The sequence below is a fragment of the Lineus longissimus genome, chromosome 6 (genome assembly GCF_910592395.1).
Source record: "Lineus longissimus chromosome 6, tnLinLong1.2, whole genome shotgun sequence".
NCBI classification, from domain to species: domain Eukaryota; kingdom Metazoa; phylum Nemertea; class Pilidiophora; order Heteronemertea; family Lineidae; genus Lineus; species Lineus longissimus.
The window spans coordinates 14,883,882-14,902,297 of record NC_088313.1 but is presented as its reverse complement, the minus strand read 5'-3'; the positions used below and the strand labels follow the sequence as shown (position 1 = coordinate 14,902,297).

General features: G+C 40.7%; 1 protein-coding gene across 8 annotated transcripts in view; it reads right to left on the bottom strand.

Annotated features, from left to right (window-relative positions):
• Positions 1–18,416, bottom strand: part of LOC135489775 (nuclear hormone receptor HR96-like) — a 104,406-nt gene that overhangs the window by 67,186 nt on the left and 18,804 nt on the right. For 3 of the 8 annotated variants that reach the window (XM_064775293.1, XM_064775303.1, XM_064775302.1), the window contains exon 3: positions 10,058–10,110. The gene's annotated coding sequence lies outside the window, so the exon portion shown is untranslated. Of the gene's footprint in view, positions 1–1,022; positions 1,055–3,298; positions 3,477–8,444; positions 8,507–9,565; positions 9,586–10,057; positions 10,111–16,352; positions 16,392–18,416 lie in introns of those variants that run through there. The other 5 variants (XM_064775294.1, XM_064775299.1, XM_064775296.1 and 2 more) reach the window with 5 other exon arrangements.

Sequence of the window (18,416 nt, the reverse complement as noted above, 5' to 3'; positions counted from 1 at the left end):
GTAACTACTTCTGACCTGAAACAATCCCCCATGGGTTAATAGAGGTATCAAATCACGCTACTCAGTTGTTCCGCAAATACTCTCGAATACGTGAGCTCAGGCCACCAGAGTCGATGACAATCCAGCGGTGGTAAAAAGTCAACCACCAGCCGGATATGCTATTTGGATTGAATTGTTGCAGATTGGTTGTATTATTTGTTGAGCAAACATTGACTAATAGATGAAAATACCATCAAGTTATCAAGTTAATGGAAAACTGCGAGTCGCCAATATGAGCCACGGAAATGGTGCATGGAGTATATCAATATTAACAATTTTTTTCATTTTTTATGTCAGACACTGACTCGTCACTTTGTCACGAGACGAGAGTGAAGCCGGTCAAGAGTCTGCACTGTTCTGCTGAGCAATCAGCCAGCGAATGGTATTTTGATGGATGTCTCAAAGCTTGGATTGGCTGGTTCTGGGATAATAGCACCAACGCCAAGTATAGAAGTCTGTATGCTCATAAGAATCCACCCAGGTCAATATTATGATCGTCAGAGTAGAATTATTCGAAGAAAAGAAAATGAGGTGAAGTATTTGGAAAAGTAAGCACTGCTGCCCTATTTTAATTCACTGATTCTTTGAAGACTACTTTTTCATGATAATAACAACAGATGGATGATATTATCTGCAGAATCCTTTACACCGCTTGCCCATGTTTCAGATTGGTTCGATCAAATGTTTACCAGTAACATATATCATTGTGGCATTGACAAAGACACTCTCGCGAACCAACACTATGACTGTACCCGATGAAAAACCCACCCAGTACGAGATTTGAATATCTAAATCGAAGATATATCAATAGAGCCCTCAGCTGGTTTCTAAACAAAAAAATTCTCCGCCTTCGTGTATGCAGCACAACTATTATCAAATCAATGAGGGCATTCCGGGCTGCCACCAGGTGTACTGCATCCGACCATCAATGAAAGGGAAGTAAGCCTACCACTAAATTACATATACTGCTATAAAAAACCTACCCGGTGCTAGGTATCAAAATTCCAAAGCGAAATCACCTAAAGCGAAACACGAAGCCAGTCCTGTGGATTTTCGAAACGTCTATTAGATTAGTAATTAATGACTGTCCTTTGAATTTGCAACCAGGTGCTACCGGCCTGTCAATCAAACGAAGTGTCACAGCCTACCATAATATGGTCATCAATGCATTTTCCAATCAGTTGCCAAATGTGATCGCGTTTTTATTGATTTAGAATACACAATGTAATGTATTCATGCAGGTGCTGACTAGACCAATATCATGATATGCAACAAGGACAGCTATAGATCTTTATGCAAATATGCATTTGTGGGAAACTAAATAAAGCTGATGATGGACTACTATTTTTGGCAGTGGAACAGGTTGGTTTAAATTGGCAAATCTGCCACGCTATTGGCCAAATCTGAAGGGTTCCTATCCCTTTCACACACCTTCATAATTCTCAAAATCAATTTATTACCAGCAACCTCATGACCAATGCATTCAATTTTTGATCGAGAGAACACAGTTGGGCAAATAATGTCACATGATCGCCTCATCAACAAAGATCTTGTGATTTTAATGATCCAAACATCTTGTTGCAGGACCAAACATTCAAAAATACATGGCTCTGGCCTAATTTGAATATGTGATATGTACATATCACACACAGGCGACTCTGAGTGTGGCCTTTAGAATTCCAAGGTTTTATACCCGACACAAAACATTCATAGAGTCCTCTGAATAGTATTCTGGATACACAATCGAAGAATGGATATTGAATGAAGATGACTGATATGAAACAGATTATTGTGATATCTGTATGTGACCACCAAGAGAAGTTTTTAATATTAGCATCATCAAAATCCATAACAAGCTTTATCCTTTTTGGAATGATATTTTTGTGGTGCTTTAACATTAGCGGCCAATGGTTGCAACTTAAATTTGATGGAAAAAAACAATATTATTATGATACATCCATGGCCAGCTTTTACATATTGTATCAATAGATGGATGAAGGACATTCATCGCAGGGAGAGTACAGCAATTATTCCACTACCTGGGCAGTGTGCTTTAACACTGCATCGCACCCAAAAGTTCTGGCTATATGTTAGCACAGGGTGTAGAAGAGAATTTAGTTCATTTTCTGGTAAAAGCGAAAAACATTCTGCCCATCAAAATAGGAGTTACATGCAATAAGCAATATGGACCAGAAATCCAGACTGGTGGACTTTCTGTAACATGCCTGGCAGAAGAAAACAGAATTATTTTGATCATAGCCAGAATATTTTGATTCTATATATTTTAAAGCCAGTTTCAAAGTTTTTTCCTCATTTATGATTATTCTGTTAGGTAACTGCGCTTTCATGCCACCATTTCGATGACGCAAATCTCTCGTTAGTACTATATTTGGTTTGACCTACACTGAAGGACTGACCTATAGTTCTAGATGAGTAATGTATTTGTATGAAAAAGACAATATTCATGGCAGCGCTTACCATATAACATTGAGGTTTTATTATGATCAAACGATGATATGTCAATTTATCATTTATCATGACAATGTGTAAATAAATTGAGAAGGACACAGTTTATGGCAGGAAACATCATGTAAACATGCTGTTTTATTTTCACGCGGAACATCGATGAGGACCCATTCAGCTCATGATTCAAGAGCTCCAAGAGTAATAAGGCCTTGAGGCATAGGCACCTGTCAATAATAGTACTCTGAGGACTTTGAAGCAGCACAATTACCATTGATTGATCGACAGAAGTTGTTACAAATTCCAGATTCTTTATCTAATTATATGGATGCACAAAGAATATTGTAATATAGTCTTGTAAACACACACTGAACTGGATTTGTACCAACTTCCATCCACGTCAGCGCTGATTAAAAGCCTTCAAAGGTCTGCTTGTGGCCTGTCTACCAAGAATACAGAACAAAAGGAATTACTCCTCAATTTCATTTTCAGTCATAAATTCATCTATGGCTTCAAGTTGTATCTTTGCTTCTTCAAATTTCAAAAGCTTTACCCACAAGCCACTTCTTACCAGTCAAATTATGTCGATAATGCCAAGAAAAACGGCAGTCAAACTCACATGATGCTTTACTTACCGAAGAGTGGCAGCAACAAAGAGCAATTGTACAATGAAATCCTGATATCCAATGATGGACAATCATCTTACACAGAAATGGGAAAACAAGTGAGGACTGGAGTCAGAAAAAGAATACACAAGTCTCACTGCTGGTCACCAGCAGTGAAGACAGTCCCTTACCTTGGCACAAAATGGTAGGTAACACTGAATAAAGGAAACTGTACAGGTCGGTCAAATCAGGTCGAATTCCACATATCCAGGAGTTGGAACTGGAAGTCATGTATTGTATGAGGTTGAATCAGACAAGTTGTTGGTGGCAAGTGTCCTATCAAACCCTGGTGGGTAAGTGCGTGTTTTTGTCCCGTGTGATGACAGTCGGATATATTCTTTAGTTGTGTATGTCATTGGATAGTTGGTATTCTATAAACTCACCGTTATTATATCTGACCTAGTTTTGCTGTGACAGGCATTTGTGTTGCTCAGTCATGTGAAATTACCAATACGGCCAATTTTCCATTCAACGCTGGACTATAGAAGTGTCTAAGCATTGTAATAGAAGAATATAATCGTTTGGTAAGATATACTGGAAAGAAATCGCCAGACATCTTTGCGTTAGAAAAACTTGCATGTTCTTTTAGATAGTAAGAAATGCTTATTTATGTTCAAGGCATCATCGACTACGGTCCCAGGGAGGATATTGTGGACATGAAATGCATGGCTCCGCGCACTATAAAGGCTTTTCTATTTGATGAATGTTTTAAATCATTAAGGCAAGGCTTATTCCACGAGAACACATCCGGGTGAAGCCATGAGGCTGCTGCACAATCTCTTTTCTTTCTGTCCAACTTCAACCCCAAGTCTATTTTCACAAGAGGATAAATGCTAACAACGGTGCAACCACTCTTTCATGGACACCTTTGGGACTATCCAATGCTATCCTTATAAGGGAGGCGTCTCGATTATAGAGGCAAGATTGTAACTGGTCACGATTTGCAACAAACCTCCAGCATTTTCATGAAGTCTGCCGCCCAGCACAAACTGCCCGAGGAGAACTCTGATCACGAGTAATCGGGTGGACTAGAAAAAAGACCTGGTCACGCAGAAGTATTGGGTCTTTATGCTAAGGATGTGTGTGGGATGATCAAGACCCACCAAATACAGACATTCCCTAACTGGACTGCTTCAAAAATGCCGAATGCTCAGTCCTTGAAGTGACAGGAAAATTGCTGAATGGGAAGATCTAGAATGCGTTAAATTGCAATCAGGGAACGTTTGATGTCTAATCATTCGAAAACAAGGCTGTGGGCAATCCAAAGACGTGTCAAACAATCAAAAAGAAGCGGTAAGTCCCAACATGTCCAGTGACAACAAAACACAATTTTGGAAATATTTTTTCACCAAGTATAGACAAAGTAGTCTTAAACTGGTAACACTGGAGTAATTTGGGACAGGCCACTGGTCATTGTGAAAAACATCCATTATAACCTGTCCAGGTCAGTGTTGATGACCTACAGTAATTGGACTTGGGGACAAAAACTGGACACTATCTGTAAGATATGGCCGAGGGCACTTGGAGGGTAGATGAGATCTTTTTACACGGTGCTAGTTGAGAAAACCCTCCCAGACGTCTGTTCGGTTCCAGGTAGTACATACCGATAGTTGCCACAGTAAACCTGGAAATACTCACACTCATTTTTTTGCGGTTGGATGAAATTGAATTGGAGTTCTTTTAATTCCGTGGTTTGACCACTTTATAGTGAGTGGAGTAAATACTTAATGACCAAAATTTTGAACCAGGAGGTCACAAGTTTACCGAGTGGCACCAGATGGTTGCTCTACTAAGTTTTTTTACGAGTGTGACATGTTTATGAATTAAGGATGCACACCTACACTACCACATTACTGGGCCATTTACAAGGGAAGTTAAAAACCCACATTCAAACTGATTGGATCTCATTGGGTCATTTGCTGTAAGTCAATTGGCAAAAAAGCATGTACCTTCACAAGATCTCTTAATAGGCAACAGCCCAGGATGATGAAGCCCATGAAATAGGTTTCCCAATCGGATGCAGTCAAGTTATTAGGAAATGTAACCTCCATTTCACCTTCTGTAAGCATGTTAAGAATTTTCTGAGTATGTTACCAAGTTATTTAGCAAAGCACATCCTCTCTCATGAACAATTTCCTGAGTTATAGTGATGCAACTATCATGTTCGCTTCCTGACTACGTCATGTACAGGCCCACAAACCTATAAGTATAAAGGGCCGATCTCAAAATTACCTTTTGCCATAAGACATGTAAGAGATGAATGTTTTTTCATCTGTGGAAAGGGGGTCAACCAGTCCCTGCCAAAATTTCATCTATTTTCAAACTTCTGGCATCATCGAAATGAAATCTTGATGCCAGACGTCTTGACTTTTTCGTCATTTCTAGGCGGGAGGGGATTCAGGGAGAGGCAAAAACATTCTCAAAGCTAGCTATATTATCTACTGTGCAGAACAGAGCGACCGATTCAAGAGTCTTGGAAAGTGAAGGGATCTGATACATTTAGAGTGCCCTGGTGCCTTTCAAGATCAGTTATGGCCAATTTTCTGTCAGCAGCATATCTTGTGCTGTTCTTCCCGACGGCCAGATTTGAAGTGCCTAGGTCTTTCAGGTACAAAATGCCCGATTTTGTTCATGGATGGATGGATGGAAGGACGGACCCCATACGAATAGCTATTTGACTAGCTCCGCTGACTTAGTCAGCAGAGCTAAAAAAGAAGAACAAACAAAATTTAAGTTTAATCAGCCTTGAACCATCTCTTCTGATTCCGTCCGAAACCAACAGTAAAAATTGATGTCAACTCCTCAAGCCATCAAAATTCTGTATATCATGAGGTTAATTGGTGGGTTGACACCTGTCAATCACTCGCCTGCCATGACTGGAGTTGTGGCCATTTAACTTCCAAAATGACAAGCATATAATGGTAGAAAAGTAATAGAGATGGTTGTAATTAACCTAGCTTTTTATATGAATCACACTATTAAATATCATTTCACCTCGCTATCCAGAACAGTCATTCAAAATACGAATACATAATTCTAAGGACTGGAGTGAAAGTATAAAGCATTATGGTCGTATAACCTTGCAACTCGCATGACCCTGTTAAAGGTGATCGAAACTGCCCTATTTATACCCAACAGCGCTTCTGATGGCCTGCAGTCACCATCATCCAATCAGCTCCTACGAGTATTGTTAGCAGCTTAGAAACCTTTCTAATCACCTTTGATTGGATATCGCATATATTCCAAGCCTGGCTACGTATCACCTTGGCACATTCGTTACGCACCGATATATTGGATTGGAAGGCCGTGTAGAAATTATTATATGCGAGAGTGTCGGCGTAATTAATTGGCGTTTCAATAGTATCCTGGCCTTTTCTTCACTATTTAATGTGATCAATATCTGATTGAGTCATAACCGACATCCTCCCCACGACGATCAGTCAATCGTGCAGCTTCCATGCGTGTCGAGATTTTCAGCTCGTATTATGAATAATGCGCCACAGAATTACATTTTATGCCAACATTGCCACTTTCACGACAACATTTTGCCTCGAATGATATGTGTGAACGCGTGGTCAACTCGAGGTGAACTGGACGACATGAATATGCATTGATTTATGTAGGTCTGCATTCTATTTATCTAACGGACCAGTTGGGAGTTCGATCGTGTGGACAGTTGTGTGCAATGTACAACGATCTACAGAGAATTCGTGAAAATATGTAATTTTTGTACATCGCATCATCAGATCCGATAAAATCACACAATACTGTGGGCCGAGTCTCTTGGCATCTGTTCAGGCCCAGTCACACCACAAGACAAGTTCACCAAGGAGTAGGACACAATGTACTTATCAGAAGTGTGAATTTAATTCAAACCTATTCCTTAAAAAAGACCTACATGAAACATATATTTAAAAGCCATGGTAAAGGTCGACCAGACTGGTTCAGTTGAAAAATGATCAGACAAGTCATTGACCGAGTTGCACCAGAGCCAAATTCATCCTCGAAAAGACACTATTTATGAGCAACACAACAACTTTTCAAACGACACCATGGAAACGCTGATTCAGCAGTCACTGCAAGCTCACGTCATCAAAACGTCAACAAGATTGGGAAGGCTTTTAATGTGAAACCACTGAAGACAAATCTCCAAGAGTACGCGCACCCCTCTAAAAGGTCAGCAACGTTTCACTATTCGCCGACTCATAACTCGGTAAAGTTCGACCACTCTAACTAAGGCAAGAGGTGCTCATCTGGAAAGAGGTGAATTGACCAGTTTCTAGAATCACACATTTGGGTAATACAGTCCCATTTCAAACAGAAAAACCACAGTCCATTATCTGCCATCACTTCAAGGGAAAGGGATGCGTACAACATAGGTTGGATGGAAAGTCTGCGTTCAATATTTAGGTGGAAGCAAAGATCTCAACTATTTCTTCACTTTGATAAAAATATTCTGCTAAATTCCATCCAATAGTTTCACCCCATAGGAAAATACTCAAGAGTTGGAGCTCACATTATTCAACTTTCTCATCAGCGCCAGTGATTCTCGAAGGTAAACAGGAACCCTGCTTTTTAAGAAATGATGTATATCTCTGATCGATTAGCCAAATGTTGTTTTGATATATACCCTGACAATTTTTGTAAAGAGGCAAGATATATTCGTTCAAAAAAGTTTTTAATTTTGATTCATCTGCCAGGTAGATGGCGAGTGAATGATAGCTTGAGAAGAATGCAGAGGCATATTTTCTCTGATAACTCAGTGAAAGCCTTTTACCTTCATACTGAACATACATGTAGGCTGTTAAAACAGTCAAGGGCGGTGAGAAACAGTCAATGACTTGAGGGGGTACTGCGGCAACTAACCCCCTCCCTCATGTTTTATTGGCCTGCAACGTGACTTTCTTATCAAACTGCCGCACGAGTAATTCTGAATTGGATTATCTACACTTTTGTCACTGTTACATTATCAATCAGTCATACCACACACCAGTGAGGGTTTCCACCAGAAGTTGTTTTATGCGCATGTTGGAGGGTGGGACATTTTTTTCGCATAGATGTATTTGCCAGCTGATTTTCAACACAAATGTCAAGTAGAATTCACTTTTCTAGGTATGAATGCACCAACATCATCTGGTTAATGCATTTTTAGGCCTAAAATAGGTACGCAGGACGTACCCCATAAACCCCTCTGACAAAGACCCTGCCAGTCTATCAAGGGTTAATACACCTCCTCTCTCATAAAAAATGTGTAAGTAAATATCAATAGTGTCCTACCTTCAGGTGAAATTGAATCCAAAATCCGAGCAATACAATATCTTCTTCCTACCAACCGAACCTGAGAGCAGCCGGCCAGCACTGTATCCATTTCATAACTGAATCCAATGAAGGCCGTGATATGAAACCCTTGACGACCATTCACCAAAAAAGCGCAACGTTTCCAAGCACGCCTACTCAAATTTGAAGAATTCTCTTCAGCAAAGCAACAAGATTCCCATCAATCCAGGTGAAGATCAAAACAAAATTTCATCAAAACAACCGAGAATAATGCACCAGACGACATAGCGGCGCGTAACAACAACAACAACGCTGAGAACCGCTAGAGATTTTCCACGAATATATTGATTTTTACATCTAGCGCGGGCTTAATTCATCATCAAAGGACCCAAGCGACAAATATATCATCAGATCCTGATGATGCATTCCGAGAAATGTGCGGCGTTATCAGTGACTTGGTCTTCCGTAGTATTGTCAATTTCAGCTTGGCTGGTTGCATCTCCTGTGCAGAAATGTACGTGACAATGTACAAAATGTGTTGCGGATCTGGGTATCTTCTGCATGAAATTGACAAGGAACGACTGCTTTATCATGCACTGCTTGGCGATTAGTGAAGATAATTATTCAACAATAGCTTGCGTTGTTGTCAGTATGAGAGTGATTTATTTCGCAGGGGTTAAAACGAAGAAAATTTCCATCGCCCCATCTCTCTGGACCGTTTTGTAATCTATTGGCAGAGCAAAGTATGGTGTGAAAAATAACACGTACACATCATTTTCTACACAAAATCGTTGGTAATTTTTGGAAGGTTTATCACACATTCTTCTCAGCTGTTTATTATTCTGACTACACATAGTAGAATAAAACATACAACAACATTCAACATAATAGTTATACATCATTTTCTTAAACTTAAAAGAAAAGTAAATTTATAGACGTGATAACTCAATTTGCTTAATCCTTTTTACAAAAGCTGCTGAGGGTGTGGGGATGCGATTTGGCCGGTTTTGGTGTCTCTTTTACATAGGCCTATTACACGTGATATAGATGTTTAGTATAGGTGCTCTTCAACCAGCTAAATAGTGTCAACACAGCATATGAAATTGCACTTATCTGCATACCAAATTCCAGGTGTTGGTGATTTATCGCTTCGTCTCTCCTCACACCTCCACTGCAGGTTGGTTGCAGGGCATTTTAAGACAAACAGGGAAAATGAGGACATTGACGCTTTTCACAACAACATTAATCATGCATTGATGCACAGCCAACTAAAGCCAGAATGATGAATACTAACAATGATATTACCCTACGGTCCAATTTGACTCATTTATCCAACAATTATCCATTAGATTCATTAGCAAATGACATGTTGGGCTGTCAATCATCCTGATTTTATCCAGAGACAGGGTTATTAACCCTTCAATGTCAGGCTCTCGCCACAGGATCAATGGTGTGGTCATGTGAACTCGTTCAAGACTCATCCAAATTTGGAGGTGAATCTTGCATTGAGTAACTCCAAACAAATCAGGGGAAGGGGGGAAGCTTTAACAACTTTAGGGAACTTGGGAAGTCTTAGGGATTTAGCGTAATGCTCTGCAACAAATGACCCTTACCTTGTTTATGTGTAAACAGCTTTTTAATCCTTTGTTTCTCAACCAAATGAAGCCTGGAAAGAGTAAGAAGGGTACGATTAAAAGGTTTGAAATGAAACTGGAATGAACTTGACAACCTTGCTATTGTCTACAGGGCAGAAAAGACAAGTACAGAGCGAAACAAAGCAAGAAAACTAACATTTCTTTCCTACAAAGCTGCTGGTGGTTCTCCTGACCCTCTTGCTTTTTTATAAATAGCAAATATCGTCCTGCATTCTAAAAAGCAGGTTCAGATTTTCCACTCTTGGTTACAGCATACAGTTGTTTTCTGATGGAATAAGTAAATGGGAAGTTAAGCCAGCAAATGGCACAAACAAGAACTAAACTGAAAGAGCCTTCAGATTCGGATATTTTTCAAGTAACAAAATATCGAATTACGTCAAGTCAAATCAATCGTTCGCATGTAACAAGATATACAAGCCGATGTAGAGTTAAATCATGAAAAGGAAATGAATTTCTCCGGAAAAAATTACAATTTGTGATTTTAATGAAAGCTTTTCCGACAGCGGTGAAATTGAATGCATGATTTGTTGCTTTTATGGGAGTCGACCAAGAGGAACAATGAATGCATCTACATGCCATTTGACGGTAGCTATGGCTGTGTATGTGAGGCATTTTGATGGAAAATCTCAACGGGAGGGGCTGCCAAGTGATCTCTAACTCTTCTCATTGCAATGAGGTTAGCATTGAGGAAAACTGCTCATGAAACTAGCAAGAAACCCGGATGAAGGTACAAGAGAAGTACACGTAGCCTACTTTTTCAAATATATTTATAGTTGCCCAGAGCACTGTAGTGCAAACGAAGGCTCACCATCATCACCGTAGAGGTCTTTCTGATCATCAATACCACCATCATCAACATCATCATCATCATCACCATGCACTTTCAACGTTCAATCAGGCAACATGTTGGCCTTGGCAGGGTTTTCGCACAGTCTAACAGTAGGCTTGGCAAGTCAAAAGTATCGAGGATATGCCTGCCCCAAAATACACTCAGCAACATCCATGTCTGTTTATGTACAATCAACACCCAACACCTCAATTTCTTGAAATCAAACACAAGACAAACACCCTGCAGAAAAACTTATCTTTTCAGAAGCACCTGATCAAGTTAAAAGAAAAACAATCACTTGATGTGGAGGATGTTTTCTTTTGAGATCATTGAACACAAAGTTCAGTTGAGCTCAAAGCATCAGACAGATCTTGGAACTGCTCAGCCTTGCCCTGGGTGTGACCTGTACAAAGCTTTCCACCAGCAGAGATCGAGAGAATCCGCAGTGACTGAGAGAATGAATAACTTTGTCCTCACATCTTGGCCCCAAATGAGTCCCTTCACAAAACGGACTGCGTCTATTCAACTAGCTAGTTAAAAGTACAAGTACACTTGCCGGGAAGCTCATGATATCGTCCTCAGTTAACTGACCACATGGCTTTTGGTCTTCATTGTCATCAATCACACACACTGGATTAGCCTTAGCTATGTGGAAGTCTTTGCAATATTATCAAAATCCTGTGGTCATCACGAAAGCTATCTCAGAAATACCAAATATGGTGTCGAAATGAAACACTGGTAAATAAGTACTCCTTAAATTTTGAAGCGATAACTCAACTGAGGTGATCATGCTCCAAACTTAAAAGCAGAGGGAAGTTGCAATTGTTTTTCAAACCAAACCATCAAAAGTTGTTTCCAACGACGGACTTAAGGCTGGCAGTGAATAAGGTGTTGCCTCTGTAAAACTTCATTGCAAAAAGTTGGCTATCAGTCCCATGTTGACTTCCAACAGATAAGTCCAGTATTGTATTGAATTGCAAGCACTGCCGTCCCGCCACCAGAGGGAAAAAGCCCCTCATTAACTTCAGTCTCTTTGTAATTCCGTTTGAATCTATTCCGTCACAAAGACAGCCTTTGGCTATAGCTGGCTATCAAAGCCTTTGAAATCAACATATCAAAGCGATCGACAACTTAGCCTTTAACCACAGCCTTCTGTAATATGTTACTATTAATTAGACAGGGTGGCTTTCAGAAACAGGAGGAGGGAAATGCAACTTTGTATCAAGAGTAGGTTGTTGGCAAACACAAGATCATCAGTTACAAGGGTAAAGATACGAACAAGACGAATGCTAAGAGCCGCAGCCTGACATGACATTGTTACATGTGATTTCCCCCCCCCCCCCCACCCGTGGTATGTGAAAACCTCGATATTAAGGACACCTTTGGGATTGACATATGCTGCCCTTCATAGAGAGATGCCCTGATAACAAAGCCAAAGGTCAAATTATATGGACATGACCAGATGTCTTGCAAACAGAGCTGTCCACCGAGAGAGGTTTGACTGCAGAGATGCATTTTCGAGAACTAAAAACATCACATTCGCATAACAAAATATAGAGGATGATAATTTTCACAATCTTCATACCTTTTCGGTGAACAGGGCACAGGGCAAACAAGAAAAATTATCATTCCAAATCAGATGAAAGAATAACACTTGACTATACCATCAATGGATAATCCCTTCACAGAAGATGTTGTCCGAAAAAATCGACAAAACAAATCCAGGAAATAGACATCTCCGAGGAACCAATAATGAAAACGTCGAAAACATCTACACATCTCCACGTGCTACATTTGTCTTGATGTCGATATTCTACGAAAGATATTGGAGCTTGGTGTATACAGAATGGCGCAATACATCACGACGCAGGGCCAGTCAGAGCACCCCAAACCCATAAACAAGCCATCGCACCGCAACCCGATAAAGCTATTCCGATGATAAATGTGATGAATCAGGCTATTGCGATCCGAGTAATGGCCCATAATGCTCAAAATTTCATGGACTGCATGTAGATTCGAGAGGTTTTGGCCTGTATTGGGACAAAGTACAATTTTTTTGTAAGGGGTAGCCATGGAGACCACACTGATCAACAATTTCATAATTGCCAAAATGTTGAAGCAAGAAACCGAATTTGTTTTCCATCCTCTGGGATTTTCCTCGAGACAATTTAGGGCTATGCTATCCCAGTACGCTATTTAATCTATCTTGGCTCATATCATCTCCTTTAGGATTTTTTTATATGTATGACAAACACACATTTCCATCATTAATCCTGTTGCATGGTACTACATGTACCCTTGTTCACAATTGTTCAGTCCTCTCACTCAAATCTCATGTCACAACCCTAAGAGCCATAACCCAAAATGTGCATGTCCCAATGCTTACGCGTCGTATCAATATCACATCAATTGCGAGACACAACATGATATAACTAATATCCTGGGGGAATAAACACAGATCAGACATAAATATGCATGTCTGAATGCCTGAATGCATCGGAGATTTAATGAAATAAACTGACCCACTTCGATAATATCATAAGAAGCATTGAAATATTCAGGAATTTGCCCACTTTTTTCCTGTGGACTTAGAAACGCTTTTGTTGGTGTGTGCATGCACCACAGAGATATCAACAAAAGTAAGTAGATTATCGCATTAATTTGCTATTGATGGCTTAGATTATCCCCCATCCTAAGACTCATGTTAACCCTTCAAGGCATTGCATGGTGATGTGGAATCTCGCTCACTGCCCGGTTTTCACCTATACTGCCCTTGCAGCCATCGAAGCTGTCTGCGTGTCCCAATGGCCTGGACAACCAATACTGATGCACTCTCGCAAACTGGAAAAACATTGGCTGCCTGGGGACGAAGACAGTGCAGATATTTCATCATCCTGGCAACTGAACTTCTTCTACAAAAGAATCAATTTTTATAAGTACACAGAACCTACATGTATACTCCCTAAAAAGTCACTCCAACGTCAAGGAAACATATCGAACAGCTACATTTCGATGATAATAACATAAGCTGCGCGTACACCACGAAATATTGGTGGACCAATTGCACGTACACCACCACATTGCCGCGACAAATTGGTTCGGCAATCCATTGCCGATACAAATTGCCGGGCAAATTTGTCCCATCAAGCTTGATGGTCCAAATTCGCCCGGCTTGTTAAAAGCTCGGCTTTGTCGTGGTGTACGCGCAAATGGATCGGCAATTAGCTAGTTAGATGGTTCGGCGACAGGCGGCGCTTTCGAAATGGTGCTTTCTGCTTAGTGTTTGCGCGCCATCTGTTGCCGGATTTTATAACTAGCTGCAGCGCTGGTGTACGCGCTTGGTGGATTTTCAATGGTTCGGCTTTGGTTCGCGAACCAAGATTGGTGGTCCATTTTCAGGTGGTGTACGTGCGGCTATACATCAGACACATGTTTTCGTTTTCCACACACAGAGTATATATTTCACCCTGAAAAGGGCTAAACGGGTCATTCGGTGCAAACCTGTCAACATTACAATGACCGAATTTGGCTCGGGCCCTGGTTGGTCAATGGTCTGAGCATGTTTTCATTCAGGGGAACTCAATGGGCAAATCTAATCAAAACTGGATTACGAGAATCACAGTAAACCGCCCTATGTGATTTTAAGGGTTTTACATGCCTTATTCCCTCAGCAGGAATTGTTGGTGCTAATTCTACTTGATGTTCCCCTTGTTGTGATCAGGATAAGCTGTTTAATCAACTTATTTTCATTCTGAGAATCACCCTTGAAAACAGTCATGAGGTAGTAACTCAGTCAGAGCTGCTATTTTGTTCTTGAAATCGTTGGGGCAAGATCTGAAGCAATTAGGTTTTTTGGAAGTTGGAAGTCCTACCTATCATGGTGACATGGGCATTTTGGGTTAAATATTAGAACCAGACACCAACTACACTGCTGACCTTGGTACTTGACAACACTTTAACTTCAACACACAACTTGTTTCAAGTTCAACATCTTGCATAGTGAAATTTTACACAATTCGCAAACTGGAAATGTCTGAATCCTATAACAGCTAGCATACCTTTCTCACAGGTAATTAAACTGAACATTCTGATTGCAAACCTACAGGTTTTAATTATTCTTGATGGGTTCCAGGTTATGGTTTCGATCCACGATGATCAACATGCTCTGCAACTATTGAATGAATATTGACGTCTCCAGGCCCTAAATTTGAACACATTTATTTGCAAAGAGATCCCATTTTATTTTGTTTACATGTGATGGCCTAGTATGAATTTTGAGTATTGAGTATCCAATAATTGGTATCAATTCAACCGAGGCCATTTCGAAAAATTGCAATATGTCTTTTCTGAAAAGTAAAGAGGGGACCTCAAAGGGATCAACTGAGTGAAAGGTAATAGTGGTCTAGCAGGTTTAAAACATTTGTTCCTGTACTGTCATATCAAATGAACGGACACAATTTACTGGTCCTAAATTATCCATCTGTACAGAGGTCTAGCCCAGGCCTCGAGCAAGACTTTCTTACTCGGGTGTCAAACTGAAGTCTTGAAAAACTCTCAGGAGTCCTGCAACAGATTTTTAAGTTAACAGCGTCAATTGTAAGGGTCCTGGGCCAAGTTTTATGCTTCAAAAGACACCTTTTAGGATTTATCTTGAGCCCTGCTAGTCCTGTAATGAGACCACCTTTTTCAAATTCAAACTTCCTCGCCAACACTGTGGCAAGTGCAGGAACTGCATGGGCCTAAAGATATCTTACCTTCGATGTGTATGCAAAGGCCTAATACACAGAAACAACAGTGTTTACTCTCGATGATATACAGATTATATACACAAGATACAGGCATGACCTGGAAGTTTCGACAGATATGTCCGGGTTGAAGGGAAACTGTAGCTCGAAGGGAAACAAACCACACTTGAATTGAGGTGAGGAACATACGAACATACAGACCCGAATCACCGATAATTTAGCAGACAATCAAAGTACATTGGGATTGCAGTATCAGTAAAAGTTCAAGGTGACAACTGAATATCGTAAGTAAGTGCAAGGCAGACCCAAAAGGTATGATATCAAACGAATATTGACGCTATCTCATCTCCTGGTCCTGGGAGGGGGGAAATGGGAAGGGAGTAGTAAATCCTCATATCATGTACTTTAAGGCCCACTACACTGTAACAAGGGAAGAATATGTAGGTAAGTGCCAGTAACATTAAATCGCAGACATGTGTTGAAGGGCGGTTATAAAAAAGCTAGGTCAACATAGCCGAACCACAGGAGGAGCGAACTTTCTACAGCGAAAGAACAATAGCGCAACAAAATTACGACAAGATTTTTATCACGACAACACGCTGCCCAGCAGGTCAATCATTAGTACAATGCCAAAGGAGATCGTATCACAAGAAATTGAAACTTTCAGTAACATTCCTACCTCAAAAAAGTTCCTTCGAGCAAGTACGACGCCAATGAATGAATAGTTGAAAGATGAATCAAGAGTTTCGTGTGTATTCCATAGAAGCATCTGACCTATAGGTTGCCAACACAAGATATAATCTCCAGCAGAAAAGACTTGGGGCCCCCTGCAGTCAAGACCATCACTCTAAAGGGACCATCTCAAGGCAGTGAAATAAACTTAGGGGCATCTCAGAAGTACAGCGAAATGAACAAAGAAACCAGGGGGTGGCCTCCACAGGATCTACTCTTCAGTACAACCAAGTACGACCCAGTATTAACACCTGCTCTCGGAAAATAAGTCCAATGCCCAAATTCATGAAAGGCAGTCTTGAACTTGTTAAAGAGACTGAGTGATCTGGAGCCTTGTGTGAGGGGGACTTACAGGCTGCCTCAATACAGGATATGATCTACAGGCTGTGGCATGGTCATCCACATACCAATGCAGGCTAAGGTGCCATGTCATCACTACTTCACCATGCAACAGAGAACTTGATCTGTCCAGAGGGATGATCTTCTCAAAGTAGAGGGAGGGGGTGTCATTAGGTGATAGCAAACCATGGAGACCCAATCCTGATCCCACCTCCTCACAGTGCTGATCATTGGGGCCCCTAGGGAGCAACATCCTTCTCAGGCAGACTTCACCTGCTGCTGCCACTTGGTAATCTCCTTTCCTACATCATATTAATAATTCTAAATGCCTTGAATGGGAGAATCTCATTGGTGAGTTATGTTTCTGGGAGTAATAACAGCAGTGTAAACTGTTTTTCAATTCAAGCCGCAAACTGGCGTAACTGTTTTTGCTGTTTGGAGAGCCACTTGCCAAACAGCATTGAAAATCAACCCAGTTTGGCAAGCCCTCTTGTCTGAAAACACTTTTTTGACGGCTGGAGCTATGCAGCTGCAGAAGATTCATGGCTCCATGAAATAGCTTCCAGGATTTCTCATCTAGGCAACTGCATAGCTCCTCACAATTGTCCTGTGATTAGCCCTAATTACCACGACATATGAAGGAAAGTTGTCCTTTGCAAGTAAATTTCAAAGGTGTGTCTCCCTGGTGGAGAATGCCAGTCACGGTGATCAACAACGAAGGGCCCTCCAATTTACCTGCACTAATGACAGAATTAGAGACGTGAATTTAGAAATGGTATAAGAGGACACTCTGTCCAAAATACGAAACACCGCAATTATCAGACAGATTTCCATTCCTCTGTTTAAATTGGCCACTGCCCAGCTTCATATCCTGATTAAAGGGAATGGCCCGCCAAAAAATGGGGAGTTTTGGACGGCCCGGTCAAAACCTTAGGCGGGAATAAGGTTTCATTGATAAATATAAGGAGTTTCAAGGCCCCCCAAATCACTTGTAAGGTTCAATAGATACTGGCCTTTCATTGGTTTACCGTCTGCGTATCATTTACATACTCTCATTTTGAAAAATATGACAATATTTACGATCACGTTATTGATTTTTGCTACATTTTCGGTAACGCGCCCCTTGCGGATCTGTAAGGTACCATTCGGATGCTTGAAAAATGCTTGTCTCGTCGATTCGCTCGCGGATAAACGCATCAGGCTGACTGCAGCAACTTTTAATTGTTGGAGACAGAGAAGGAAGGAATATGATTATCAGTTTGATGAAAACTTTGCAAAGTTTCTTCTTGGGACTCGAAATCCATACTACTATTCTCTCCATTTTCCATTTTCTCCTCTCTCCAACTCACTACTATCGCTATTGACTGCGTAACATACACTAACATTCTTTCGCTATCATTGCTAACTTCATTTACTAGAACACTGGGCTCTTTGTAGCCGATTATGTAACCCATAGTGGAAACACCTGACAGCGCCGCCCGGCATGATCCACGTGCTACTGGCATATTTATAACTCGTAGTAAATAAGGTTGTAAAAATATGCAAATGAGATGCCGTATATGGAAACCATGACGTCACTAAGCAGTTCTTATTTCTGCTACGGGTGGCGCTGTTGCTTGCTTCTGGAGGCGCTATTCAACCTCTTTAACAAAAGGGAATGAGGAAGGAGAAC